The sequence below is a fragment of the Chiloscyllium punctatum genome, chromosome 14, assembly GCF_047496795.1.
Source record: "Chiloscyllium punctatum isolate Juve2018m chromosome 14, sChiPun1.3, whole genome shotgun sequence".
Taxonomy (NCBI): domain Eukaryota; kingdom Metazoa; phylum Chordata; class Chondrichthyes; order Orectolobiformes; family Hemiscylliidae; genus Chiloscyllium; species Chiloscyllium punctatum.
The window spans coordinates 55,390,713-55,405,470 of NC_092752.1; positions in this window are offsets into that span (position 1 = coordinate 55,390,713).

Here is a 14,758-nt window from a genome sequence, read left to right on the forward strand (position 1 = left end):
CTGCCAAAAATCAACAGCAAATATCCGGAATGTACTGAGAGCAATTGGACCACTGGGAATGTCACAGAGCAGACCACTAGAGAGATGGAGCAAAACCTCCTATGTCTGAACGGGTCTGAGTGAACTCCCCAGTATAGAGTATTCTTAAGCCCTGAAATCTCTCTCCTTTTCAGTAACATACTCCCTTCCATTCTTCCTGTAAATGAAATTCCAGGTTATATCATACTATATTCCACCTGCCTCTCTTGATAATTTATTGTCTTGCTTGTCACAGAGTCATCACCAAACGAAATTACAGTACATCTGTTCCATATTGCTGATCATTGATAGAGATTAGAAATAGTTGAGGACCTAGCACTGGTCATTGTGCAGCTCTACTGATGACGTTCTGTCAAACTGATTTATCCAGAGTGCCTGCTTCCTGTTTGCTAACCAGTCCACCCCCATTCCTGTTTAACACATTCGAAGGGCTAAATAAGAACAAGGAACATGAGTCAGTAATTCAGCAGATCCAGCTGTTCCACCACTGAATACAATAATGGCTGATGTTATCGCGATCTCTGTTCCACTTTCCTGCTGATATCCATCCTGAAACTCTGGTCTGTTGTTGTAGATTGCTACACATGAAAAAATATCCAATCAACATGTACACTGTCAATTAATTTTAGCATTTTACAGATCTCAAAGAGATCTCCTCTCATTATTATAAACTTGAGACTGTAGACCTGAACTGCTCAATGTCTCTTCGTAAGACAAACCCCTCTTCTCTGGAATCAATCTAATGAACCTCTTCTGAATTACCTCCAATGCAAATGCATCCTTCCGCAAGTCATGACACCCAAACTGTACTACAGATACTGCCTCAGTAATGTCTTGCATAGCTACAGCAACAGCCCCTACCTTTCCACTCTATCCTTTTACAAATAAAAACTGAAACAACCCTTGCCTTTCTCATTACTTGCTGGACCTGCATACAAGTTTTCTGTGATATGTATGTGAACACACAGACCTCTCCGTACCTGAACAATTTGAAGTTTCTCTCGATTTAGATAATAATTTGCCTTTCTATTTCGCTGGCCAAATTGAATAATCTCATAGTTAACCACTTTAATTTTCATTGCCAAATGTTAGCCCATTCACCCAACCTATCCATATTCATTTTTAATTTCTTACATCTTCATTCCGAAGTAATTTCCCACCGATGTTCGTGCCATCTGAAGAATTGGTTATAGCATTTTTTTAATCCTGTCAACCGATAATAATATTAATGAAAAATAGTTAAGGCATGAGTACTGAAATCTGAGGCAAACCACAAGTTACATTTTCCAGAAGAAAATGACACATTTATTCCAGCTGACTGCATTTTGTTGGTTAACCAATCCTCCATCCAAGCTAATAAATTACTCCTAAACGCATGTCGTCTGATCTTAACTCTTACTCTTTGGAGAAGCAACATATCCATTGCCTTCTGGAAGACCAGATATATTCCATCTCCAGGATTCCCACGATCTACCTTGTTTGTGACATCTTTAAATAACTCAAGCAAACAATTCAAACACGATTTAGCCCTCATAAAACCATGTTGACTCTGACGGATTTTGGTTTAACTTTGCAGATGTCCTGAACAATGGATTCTAATAATTTGCCTTAAATTACAATAGTCTATTGTTACACTTTAGTCCCTAACGTATGTCATTATTATAAGTTGTTCCCTTTCGAGAACCTTCACGTTTACTTTTAATTCCTGTTTAACGGGCACACGTTTTTAAGAGATCTGCTCCAATTGCTGAGTAAGAGCCATATGTGGCTGACTGGACTCATCATCCTGCTGGTGTACAAACACGATGGACTGACGTCTTTCTTGTGTTCTCATGTTGTCGTCTCCAAGGCCAGAACTACCTCCTCCTATTGATGAGTTAGAAGGTTGGGGGATTATGGAATCTTCCTGTTGCTGTGTAACAGCTCGAGGGGCTGATGGGTCTTCCTATAATCCTCCATCATAGGCTGGAGATACTGAACGGTCTCCTCATGCATCCCTGAGATGGGAATGAAGGAGTGATTGGTCTTCTCTTGTTCCCTTACAACAGGCAGTGTCTGAATTAACTCTTCCTTTCTCATGATAAAAAGGCTCAGAAAGTTTGCATCCTTATCCAATTCACTTGAAACAGGCTCAGTGGGGCTGAATGGCCTCCTGTTATCCCAGCAAAACAATCTCCAGTCACTGTGTGGCCTCCTCCAGTTCCTGTGCAACAGACCTGACGGGGCTGAATGGACTGATCCTGTTGCTGTGTAGCAAGATACTGGTCTGTTGTACCGTACACTGGGTCCAGAGTAATAGGCTCAAGGGGCTGATTGGCCTCCTCCTGTAACTGTATATTAGCCCCCAGGGGCTGAATAGCCTCGTCCTGTTCTGATGAAACATGGTTGAAGGCCTGAATATCCTTCTGTTGTTTCTGTGTAACAGGTTGGAGAATGAAATGGATTTCTCCATTATGTGTGTAATTGGCTTCTGTTGCTGATTCCTTCTGGTCATCTATGTTGAAATAAAATCATGTTTCATTCTTGTAAATTCCAATGTGTATTGCATCAATATGACCATCCTTTCCTTGTAAGTTAACAGCTTCATTACACGAATCAGTTGAGGGGACCATCTCTGAGCTGCCTCCAATGTAACAATATTCTTTCTTCGGTGAGGGGATTAAATCTGTACACATTACTCCAGATGTGATCTCACTAAGATCCTGTACAGCAGCAGCAATGCTTCACCAGCCTGCTGTAAGGTTCCCCCCGAGGTTACAGCAGGCTCAGCTGTCGCAGGGATACACATGCAAAAGTGAGGACTGCAGATGTTGGAAATTAGAGTTTAGATCAGAGCGGTGCTGGAAAAGCACAGCAGGTCAGGCAGCATCAGAGGAGCAGGAAATTGATGTTTCGGGCAAAAGCCTTTCATCAGGAATTGATGATGAAGGGCTTTTCCTAGAAACGTCGATTTTCCTGCTTCTTGCATTCTGCCTGACCTGCTGTGCTTTTCCAGTACCGCTCTGAATAAAACGCAAGGAATATACAGCATTGCTGAAAGAACCTTTTCCTTCTCCACTCCATGAGCATAACGGGAGATCTGGAGAAAATCTCACAATAAAGCTTGAGATGATCAAAAATGATGTGGTGAGATTATCTTTCCCATTAATCTCCCCAGAATCCACTTCACTAAATCATTTAAGGTGGAGCTCTGAAAGAGGACCAGACATTGATGTGAGTTACATAACAAAGTGAAAGCTGCAATACATATGTTGGCATGTTATAAAACAGGAAATGGGACATTCACGTTTGTGTGTACTCCTATAATAATGTACTGTTTAAATTACATTTAAACGGTCTTAAGCCAACTGAATGCAAATGCTGGGGAAAATGGATTTCATGATTACGTGTGATATGGCTTGCATTAACATTATTTCGAGTACCGAGCTCGAGATCAGTTATTTAGGAATTGGTGTAGGATGATCAGAAGAACTAATTGAAAACTTTGCTGTAAAGGACCATTTGGGAACAGTGACCGCAACAGTTTGTTTGAGATTAGTTTCCCGACAGTATGGAAACAGGCCCTTCTGACCAAAACGTCTACATCAATCCTTCAAAGAGTAATCCACCCAGATCGCCAGATTGGTTTCCCTCTGATTGATGCACCTACCACTTTGGAAAGTTTAATATGGCCAATTCAACTGACCCACACATCTTTGGACTGTGGGAGGAAACCGGAGGACTCAGAGGAAATCCATGCAGATACGGGGAGAATATGAAAACCTACATGCAGAGCGTCGTCTGATGCTGGAATCAAACAGGGGTGCCTGTTGATGTGAAGGCAGCAGTGCTAGACAATAAGCCACGGCGCTGCCTCTCTTGGTTTTCTTATATGCTGTTTGAGTACGCGACAGTTTTTGTTTTAGTTGAAGTAACGGTTATGAATCTGAGTCATGCCAGCCACGAAGGTGTGAGGAGAACGTGGGAACTGCAGATATTGGAGATCAGAATCGAAGAATGTGGTGCTGGAGAAGCACAGCCGGTCAACCAGCATTTTATTAGCATGAGCATCACGTTTCAGACATAAGCACTTAATTAGGAATGAGGCTTGTGGGCCAAGGGGGGTGAGAAATAAATATGAAGGGGCTGTGGCTGGGGGAAGTAGTCTGGAATGTGATAGGTAGATGAAGGAGGAGTAGAAGTGATAGGTGATGAAGGGAGTCAGAACGCCTCATCTACTGTATTCATTCAACCCAATGTGGTCTCCTCAACATCGGCGAAACAGGACATCAACTTGTGGATGGTTTCAGAGACCATCGCTGGTACAGCCACACTGACCAACTTCACCACCTTGCGGCTGAACACTTTGGCTCCCCCTTCCACTCCACCAAGGACATGCAGGTCATGGGCCTCCTCCATCGCCAAAGCCTAATCACCTGACGGATGGAGTAAGTACGCCTCATCGTTCGCCTTGGGACACTCAAATCACAGCTGATCAATATGGATTTTACCAGTTTCACCAGTTTCTCCTCCTCCCACCTTATCCCATTCCAACCTTCCAACTCGACACCGCCTGTTGAATGTTCGGATGAATATTGAAATGCATCCTCCTTTCCAACTATCCTCTCCGACCTATCACTTTCACAACCCGCCCCCGATTTACGAATTGGATCAAAGGAAGCAGCTTAGAAAAATGCCAAGTATTGTCGTAAGCCAGTGGATTCAGAAAAATGTAGGACCCGGCAAAGGAGGGCAAAGAAACTGAGAAAATAATCAAAAAGAGAAAAAAGCATGCAAACAAAATAAAACGTAAAAACTGCTAAAAAGCTTCAATCAATGTATGAAACAAAAACAAAAAAAACAGGTCAAATGTGGAGTGAGTGTGCGGACAGAATAATTTATTGTAGAAAACAGAAACATTACAGGGACAATAAATAGTTTCTTTGGGTCTGTCTTCATGGAAGAATATCCAGAAATTCTCCCAGAAATACCAAGACTTGTGTAAGTAAAATCTAAGTTCATTCTTATCAGTGATGAGGTAGTATTTGAAAAGACAGTTGGATTGAGTGTTAATAAATCTGACAGATCAGATTTACTTCATCCAAAAAAAAACAGTGAAAGGATCAATGGTCATATTGATTGCATTACAGATTCTCATGTTATTTTCCAACACATTCCCGAAAGGCAGGTAGCCATAAGGGATAAGGGACGGTAATAAATATTATCCGCCAGTTAATGAAAAGATGAAGACGGAGAGTGATGAATAACAGACCAGTAACTTGTCATCCGCAGTCGGGTGTCTGTTGGACTCGATTACAATGAACATTCCACTAGATATATATAAGGTAATGGCAAAATTGGGGAGTATGATAACGCATCGATGAAAGGTAAACCATAAGTGGCAAACATGTTTTGGGATGCTTTGAAGAAGATTCTTGTAGACATCAGCAATAAGGAACCAACAGATAACGTATGGTTGGACATTCAGGAGGATTGATTTAAGAACTCACATACTAACATTATAAGAAAAGTTCAAGCGAAAAGTACTGTGAAGAACATACGCAATTGGGACAGTAAAATTAGGTTTATATTCATACAAATGTAATTGAAATATAGAAGATGTCGTGCACCAATTGTACAGAGTATTGGTGGCACTAAAGTTGGAGTATTGTGTACTATTTTGGAGTCCCCTTCTAAGAAATAATATTTTGAGTACAGAGGAACTGCAAGAGGCAATCTCCAGATTCATTGCAAAGAGGGCAAGATTGTCTGAAGGGGAAACTCAGCCTGTGATCTCGAGTTTCAAATAATAAGATGTGATCGTAGTCAAACTTAGAAACTTAGAAACATAGACGGGTCTGAGTAACAGAGGGACATGGAAAAGTTCAAGCAGGCGATACTAGGGAGAATGCCATGATATTCTACACGTACAAGTAGAACAGAATAATCAGCGAACGTTTAGAGTCCATTTAGTGTCCAACCAAAGGGGCAATCTGTGTATGAAGTTGGAGAACATTGAAAGATTGTGGCATGACAGATTCACATCTGTTTTACTTGGCAGGAGGAGGAGGCAGGTATAGTATTCCAGAAAATGGACGAGGAAGCCCTTGAGCAGATTGACATAAGATGCGAGCAGGTATTTGAGACTTTGTCTGGTATAAAATTGGACTGATTGCCAGGTCTTGATGAGTTGTATTACAGGCTGCTGTTGGAATCAAGGGAGGAACGACCCTGACTGAAAAACGTAATTAGAATATGACCATAGGGGAGGTGTCGAAGGACTGGAATAAAGCTAATGCGATTCCACTTCACAGTAAGGGTGGGAGAGATAACCCAGGGAACTATGGACGACCGAATATTAGATCACTGTTAGGGAAACTAATGGAGAAAATAGGAAAGGAGAAAATTTAACTCCAATCAGAATGGCAAGGTTTGATCATGGATAATCATCATGACTTTATCAGAGGGAAGTCACAACTAACTAATTTGAATTAGTTTGAGGACGTCGCTTATTTTTTTTGCAGCAAGGACATTGACAAAGCTCCACATGGGAAAGTGAAGAATAAAGTAAAATGTCATGGAATCAAGGATAACTTGACAAGGTACAACGGAAGTTGTCTTAGTGGCTGAAGGCAGAGAGTGGTGGGAAAAGGCTGCTTGTGTGACTGGAGATCCGTATCCCCTGGTATACCACAGACATCAGTGCCGTATCTATTATTGTACAGATTTGAATGGAAGGGGGTGGGTGGAGGGGGTCGGGGTTGTGATAAGTAAGTTCATGTTTGCCTGGTTGGTTGTCATTGAGGAGGAACGTCTTGTGTTACAGAAAGATGCAGATGGATTAGTCAGATTGACAGATAAATTGCAGATGTAATGTAACCCTGAGAATTATGAGATGATGCAGTTTTGAAGAAGGAACCAGACAGGGAAGTTCTCAATGAATGGCAGTACACTAGGAAGCTCAGAGACTGCATCTCCACACATCCCGGAATTGGACTGGACAGGGTAATATGTTAGTTAAGAAGTGGACCTTGGTTGTAACATTTATGAATCTGGGCGTAGGTGAAAAGAGCTGTACAGGGCTTTGTTTAGGCTAATATGGAGTACTGTGTGTAAGTCGGGGAGCCACATTACAGGAAGGACATGATTGTACTGGAGGGGGTGCAGAGGAGATTCACCAGGATGTTCCCTGGGATGGAGCATATCAGCTATGGAGAGAGGCTGGATAAGCTCGTGTTATTTACTTTGGAGCAGAGACGGCTGAGGGAGACGTGATTCAGAAGGTTAAGATTATGAAGAGCATGGAGAGGGGAGATAGACAGCAGCTATTCCCTTTAGTCAGAGATTCAAAAACAATGCAGCATACATTTAAATTGAAGGGATTGAGGTTTAGAGAAGATTTAAAGATTTGTTATTCACCCAGATGGTGTTGGAGTCCTGGATTGTACTTCGTGAGAGGGGAATTATCACGGGTAACCTCACAACCATTAAAAAGTACTTGGACGAATAATTGGAAGTGTCATAACACCAGGACCTGGTGTAGAAAAATGGGACTAACAGAGATCGTGCTGTGTTTCAGTTGGCACAGAGTCTATGCTGCTGTGAGTGTATATTGTGTAAGGTTATTCATTGAGCAGTTTAAGGCAGGAATTGATGAGTTTCTGAAGTGTATATTCACAAGGGTTATAATAGTGAACTATAATAACTTGTCAAATTATGTCAACGTGAGAAATATGAGAACACAAGTGCAGCTTCCTTCCAGTTTGAGACAAGAGAATAGAGAACGGGGAACAGGGAAATGGCAGAACAATGAAGCCATTACTTCAGTTCTGTCTTCACAGAACTTTCTAACAATACTTGGAAAACCAAGTCTTGTGTGGAAAAATGATATAGTACATGGACCATAGAACATAGAAGGAAATGGTTTAGTAGAAAATATTGGGACAGAAAGTAATGGTCACAGACATCACTAACATAGATTTATAAAATGGGAATTATGTTTGAGAAAAAGACTGGGAGACAAATGAAAGGTAAGCAATGGATGTAAAGCATTGAGAGTTACAGAAAAAATTCGGTCAAGCTCCAAGCCCAGCTTGAAAAATCAAATCTGAGTGGATTGGGGCGAATATATGGACATGTTTCTAGAATGGGACAGCTGGCAGGAAACGGTGAATACAAATAAACAGACTCGTCAAGCAACATCCTGACATTGTCGGTAAGGTATGATTCTGTGAGTATGACTGTGTCCCAGACACCCCATCACTTTCCCCGGATATCTCCTGTCTCACGAACAGGGCAGACACAGCAGATGTGGCGGCACAGTGGGATACAGTTGGAAGGGAATTGCTCTGTGAGTCCTCAACAGTGACTCAGCATTCCCAAAAGTCTCATGGCGTTAGTTTACACATGGGAAAGGAAACTTCCTGCTGATTACCACGTACTGGCTTCTCTCAACTGATGAATCAGTACTCCTCCATGCTGACCAACACTTGGAGGAAGCACAGAGGGTGGCAAGGATGCAAGATATACTCTGGGTGGAGGATTTCAATGTCCACCAAGAAGAGTAGCAAGCTGTAACATTACTGATCGAGCTGGTCGGTTTTTAAATGATATAACTGCTAGACTGAGTCTGTGGCAGATGGTGGAGGAACTAACAAGAGGGAAAAAAACATACCTGACTTCATCCTTACTAAGCTGCCAGTTGCAGAAGTATCCGTCCTTGACAGTATCTGTAAAAATGATCACCGCATAGTCATTGTGGAGACAAAGTCACACCTGCACATTGAGAATAATCTGCAACATTTTGGGCGGTACTATCACTGTGCTAATAGGACAGACTTCGAACAGATCTAGCAGCTCAAGTATGGGTGTCCATAAGGTGTTGTGGATCATCAGTAGCAGGAGAATCGTACTCCCGCACAACCTCATGGCCTGGCATATCCCCCACAACAATTGCCATCAAGCCAGAGGATCAACATTGGTTCAATGGAGTGTATAGGAAGGCAGGAGCAGCACCAGGCAAACCTGACAATGAGGTGCCAGCCCGGTGAAGCCACCAAACAGGACTACTTTTGCACCAAACAGCATAAGCAGTAAGAGATGGACAGAGCATAGTGATTCCACAAGCAAAGGATCAGATCGACGCTCTGCTGTCCTTCCACATCTAGTCGAGAAACGTTGGGGAAAATTAAACAATTCGCTGGAGGAAGGGATTATTCAAATATCCACATCCTTAATGATGGAAGAGTTCAGCACCTCAGTGTATAAGATAAGGCTGATGCATTCGCAACAATCTTCAGTCAGAAGTGCTGAGTGGATGATCCATCTCAGTCTCCCCCAGTGGTCCTCAGCAATTGAGTTACCAGCCATCAACCAATTCGATTCAGTCCACGCGATATCCAGAAACGGTTGGAGACTCCGGATAATCCAAAGGGTAGACATGCTAACAGCATTCTGGCAATAATACTGAAAACCTGTGCTCCAGAACTTGCCACTGCCCGAGCCAAGCTGTTCCAATACATTTACAACAACGGCAATTCACCGATTACATGGAAAATTACTCAAGTATCTCCTATACAGAAAAAGCAAATCACATGCAATCCAGGCAATTACCAACCCGTCATTCCACTTTCGATCATCAGTCAAGTGATGAAAGGTGGCAGTGCTTTCAAGCAGCTCCTGCTCAGCAACAACCTGTTCGGTGACGCCCAGGTTGGGCTCCTCCCTGGATCACTAAGCTCCTGATCCCATTACCTTGGTTCAAACATGGACAAAAGAGCTGAATTGCAGAGGTGGGGTGAGAGTGACAGCCTTTTAAAACAAGGCGGCTTTTGAACAAGTGTGGCATCAAGTGGTGTTGGCAAAACTAGAATCAATGAGTATCTAACGCAAATTCCCCAATGGTTAGAATCATACCTGCCACGTAGAAGGATGGTCATGGTTGACCAAAGTCAGTCAACTCAGCTTCAGGACACGTCTGTAGCAGTCCCTTGGGCTGTGGCCTCGGCCCAAACATCTTCAGGACTGCTTCATTCATGACCTTCCCTCTAGTCAAGCGTCAGAAGTGGGGATGTTCGCCAATGATTGCACAATGTTCAGCAACATTTGTGGCTCCTCAGATACTGAAGAAATGCACGTCCAAATGCGACAGGATCTGGACAGTATGCGGGCTGACAAGTGGCAATTAATACTTACACCTCACAAATGCAAGACCGTGACCATCACTACTAAAATAAAATTTAACTATTGCCCGTTGGCATGCAATGGTGGTATCATCACTGAATCCTCCATAATAAAAATCCCGGGGCGGGGGGAGGTTGTAATCATCGCTCAGAAACTCACTGGATTTGCCACATAAACACGGTAACTACAAGAGCAGGTCAGAAGCTAGGAATACTGTGGCGAGTAACCTCCTGACTTCCAAAAGCCTGTCCATTATCTACAATGAATAAGTCAGAGGTGTGATCGAACACACCCCATTTGTCGAGATGAGTGCAGCCCCAACAGCACTCAAGAATCTTGATACCATTAAGAACAAAGCAGCCAGTTTGACTGTCACTTCATCCGCAATGCTCCACAATCAACGTTCAGCAGCAGCAGTGTGCACTATCGACAAGCTACACTGAAAGGATACACCAAAGATTCTCAAACACCATCTTCCCAACTCAAGCATGCAGCGGCTCAACAAGGCAGCTCAGCACCACCTTCTCAATGGCAACGAGGGACAGGCAGTAAATACTGGTGACACCCAGATCCATAAAATATATCAATTTATAAAAATTGACAGAGGAAGGTTGCTGAGGTATCGCAGGGATCGGTTCTTGGGGCCCAGCTGTTCACAATTCCAAATAAACATTCGGTTGATAGAGTTAAATACAATATATCCCAGCCTGCTGACAGCACTGTAGAATGTGGGATTGTGAGTGGGCGAGGAGGTTGTAAAAAGTCTCCAAGGTGACTGACACAAGTTGGGTGAATGGGCACATATGTGGCAGATGGAAAGCAAACTGACTCGTGGCGCCCTTTGGTGGGAACAATAATTTGGCAGCCTACCAATTGAAAAGGGATTAGTTGAAACATGTTCGTCTACAAAGGGAATTGTGCTTCCTTCTGTGCAGCCCTTGGAGGCCCATGCAGGGCAGTGAGTTCAGAATCCAGAAGCCAATACTGGGCATGGCATTGGTGCGCTGACCAATATACACAGACTCACCACTTGGATAGCTGTAACATTGAAAAGGATCTGGTCTCCCTGTACACTAGTCACAGTGCAAGTAATATTACAGGAAAATAAAGTGGGTCAGAAGTTAAATGGTGTGTTGACATTCATTTCAAGGGGACTTGTGTCCAGGAGTAAGGGTGCCTTACTGCAGCTGTACAGGGCCTTGGTGAGACCCCATCTAGAACATGGTGCAATATCGTGTGCAGTTTTGGTCTCCTTACCTAATAGAGCACAAACCTCACAATGAGGGAGAGCAGCGAAGGATAACCAGACTGGTCACTGGGATGACAGGCTTGTTTTGTGAGAAGAGTTTATGGCGACTGGGCCTGTATTCAATGGGGTTTTTGAAAATATGTTGAGATTTCAGTGAAATATCTAAAACTCTGATAGGGAAGAAAGATTGGGAGCAGAGAAGATAATTCACCTGGGTGGAACGTCTAAAACAAAGGACCACAGCATCAGGTAAAGGCAGGTCACACTGCATTGAGATGAGAATAAATGTCGGCACTCAGAGACTGGGGTACTTGGGGAATTCTCTCCAACATAAGGCTGTGGAAGCAAAGGCATTGAAAAGAAATCAGGATGTCTCGATACTAAAAAAATGAAGAGGACAGGAGTATGCTGTGGAGACACCGGATCGGCCATCATTATAATGGATGGGTTAGAAAGCTCTATGGAACGAAAAATTTACAGCAGTTCCTGTTTTATATTTTTCCTATGGTTCAACACATTAAGGGATGTGTGCATTTTGTGGGATAAGTGCATTGAGGCGATTTTCTCCGTGAACGAGAATGTGGGAGGGCTCAATGACGTACCGCTTTCCCGATGTTTCTGTACAGACTGGAGGAAAGCTCTGCAAATGTTGTCACAAACTCTCAAATGTTAGGAAGGAGGTCTCTGCAGGGTCAACAGAACTGTGTTTCCCTTTCCCTTTTCCGATACCGAGGCGGTGGGCCGGGTGTTCTGATCGTTTTTTTCTTTAAGACCTCAGAGCATTTTGATACAATTCAGTGGCTTGCTTGGCTGTTTTAGAGTCCATTGAATGGTTTATCACATATGTGTGTCTGGAGTCACCTTTAGGCCAGACCAGGAAAGCACGGGAGATTAACTTCCTGAAAGTACATTGAGGAAGGCAATCGATGTTTACAATCGACATTGACTTCAAGGTCACTATTTCTGACAGCAGATTTTACAACTCGATATTGAATTAATTGTTTTTAACTTCCACCAGCTGCCAGTGCATTTGCCTGGTCTGGATTAGTCGTCCAGTGACATTTCCACAACAGCACCATCTCCACATGGAGACCGATCGGAAACCACACTGAGCAGGTTATTTCTTTGCTGCTTGACAGCTCTGTCAAAAAGACCTGCCACCAATTTTTACTGTCGTGATGGGACCGAGGGGGCGGTAATTGGTCATATTATAATTATTCTCTTCTTAGTGGACTGGACATAGTTAAGTAATTTTCCACATTTCCAGGGAGATGTCAGATTTGGAGCTGGAATGAAACAGCTTCCACAGGGACACGGCTTGTTGTGTCGCACAAGTACTCAGTCCTATTGCAGGAATAGTGTCAGGGCCCATTGCCTTTGTCGTATCTACTGTGTTCAGCTGTTTCTTCATGTCACATGAAGAGAATCGAATTGGTTGAAGTCTGACATCTGTGATTCTCTGAACATCATGAGAAGGGTGTGGTGGGTCAAAGACTTAACGCTTCTGGCTGAGGATGGTGGAGATACTCCAAATTTGTCTTTTACAATGATGTATAAAGCTAATATGTTATTTAGGATGCAGATATTTGTCGAACTCTTCTATCAGTGAATTAATTAATCATCCATTACTATTTATGACTAGATGAGGCAGGGTGACAGAGCTTCAATGTGATCTATTTTTGTGAGTGTCATTTGGCCCTTTAGATCCGATGTTAAATAGCTCTTTAGCATGTAACCAGTCAAGTGTGGTTGTTTTAATGGGTTATCATCAGGTTCAGGTACACATGGTTCCGACCCTGTCATATTCATCCACACTGACACTGAATTATAGATCGGCTTCATGGTAATGGCAGACTGAGGGATTATCTCGGGCATTAATTACAGACTGTGGTTGAATGCAATTCAGCTTCTTCTGCTGCTGTGGTCTGCAACGCCACATGAATGTCGAGTTTTTAGCTTCAGACTCTGCAATGCAATTCTGCTGCCTGCTCCAAATTCACACCGAGACCCATTCACCCATCAGCGCTGTATTCAGTGACCTACTCTGTTTTCTGATGCGGTGATAATTCCATTTTAATGTTCTTGTTCTGTTGAGGGTCTCTCCATGGTGTCATAGCTCCAATTTGTCACATCCATCAAAAACCCTTTATTCAATTCTTCTGAACCATTTTCTTTCCGGTTGTGCCATCCTCTGTGTTTGAAGTGAATGTGTTTCCCTCTGCTTCTCTCCCCGAACACGATTACGAGCTCTGTAGTGTCAGTGATGTCAGCCTTCTGAAGTTTCAGAGACAAAGAAATTGTTCAGCTTGCGTTATAATTAATTTCCCGGTCTGTGCCGCTTTGTGTTGGACAGGGCGTTTGAACAGCGTTGATACACGTGTGTGGAACTTGTTCACAAATATAAATTGCTGAAGAAACTAAGTAGGCCTGGCAGCATCTCTGGAGTCAATGCAGAGTTTTTTTTTACGTTCAATGACCCTTCAAAGCTTCCAGTTTCTTCACCAATTTTTGTTTTTGTGTCAGATTTCCATCATCCACATTTCTTCTTTTGTTGAAAATTTGAAGTACCTGTACGTTTCTGGAGAAACTCCGCAAGTTTGGCAGCATCTGCGAAGACAGAGAAACAGAGTTGACCTTACCAGTCAAAGGTGCCATTTCTTCAGAACTATAAGGATTGGAAATGAGCTTTTCCATCCCCTGCAGAGGTGAATGTGGAGGTGACGGAAATTAAAGAGTGTGGAGATGCCGTGCAAAAGATAAGTGTGCTTTTAATTGCGTTGAAAGAGAAATTGATACAAAACAGGTGTAAATTAATGTGTGAATGAGAGAAATGGGTTCCCTCTGTTGAGTGCAATAAAAACAAGACACGGTCACCGGGAGACCTGAAGGAAGAATGCATGAAAAATGTGTAACACGCATAATGGGGTACAGTTGTGAAGTTATGGAATCGAATATTAACTCCTACAGGCTGTAACGCACCAAAGTGTAAAGTGCGGTATGACTCGAGCTTGGGTTGTGCTTCATTCGAACATTGCAGCAGCCCAGAACGAAGCGTTAATATGAGAGCAAGGTAGGTTATTGGAATGGGAAGCAATGAGAAGATCACGGTTATTCCTACAGACAGAGTGGAAGTGTTCCTCAATGCTATCTCTGTTTGGTCTCCCCAATGTAAGGGAGACCGCATTGTGAGCAGCAATGACAGAAAACTGGATTAAAAGAGTACAAATGAAATGCTGCTTCATCTGGGAGGTATATATTGGATTGCTCAAGAATGAGGAATGTGTCAGCGATCTTTCCAAATATTGACAA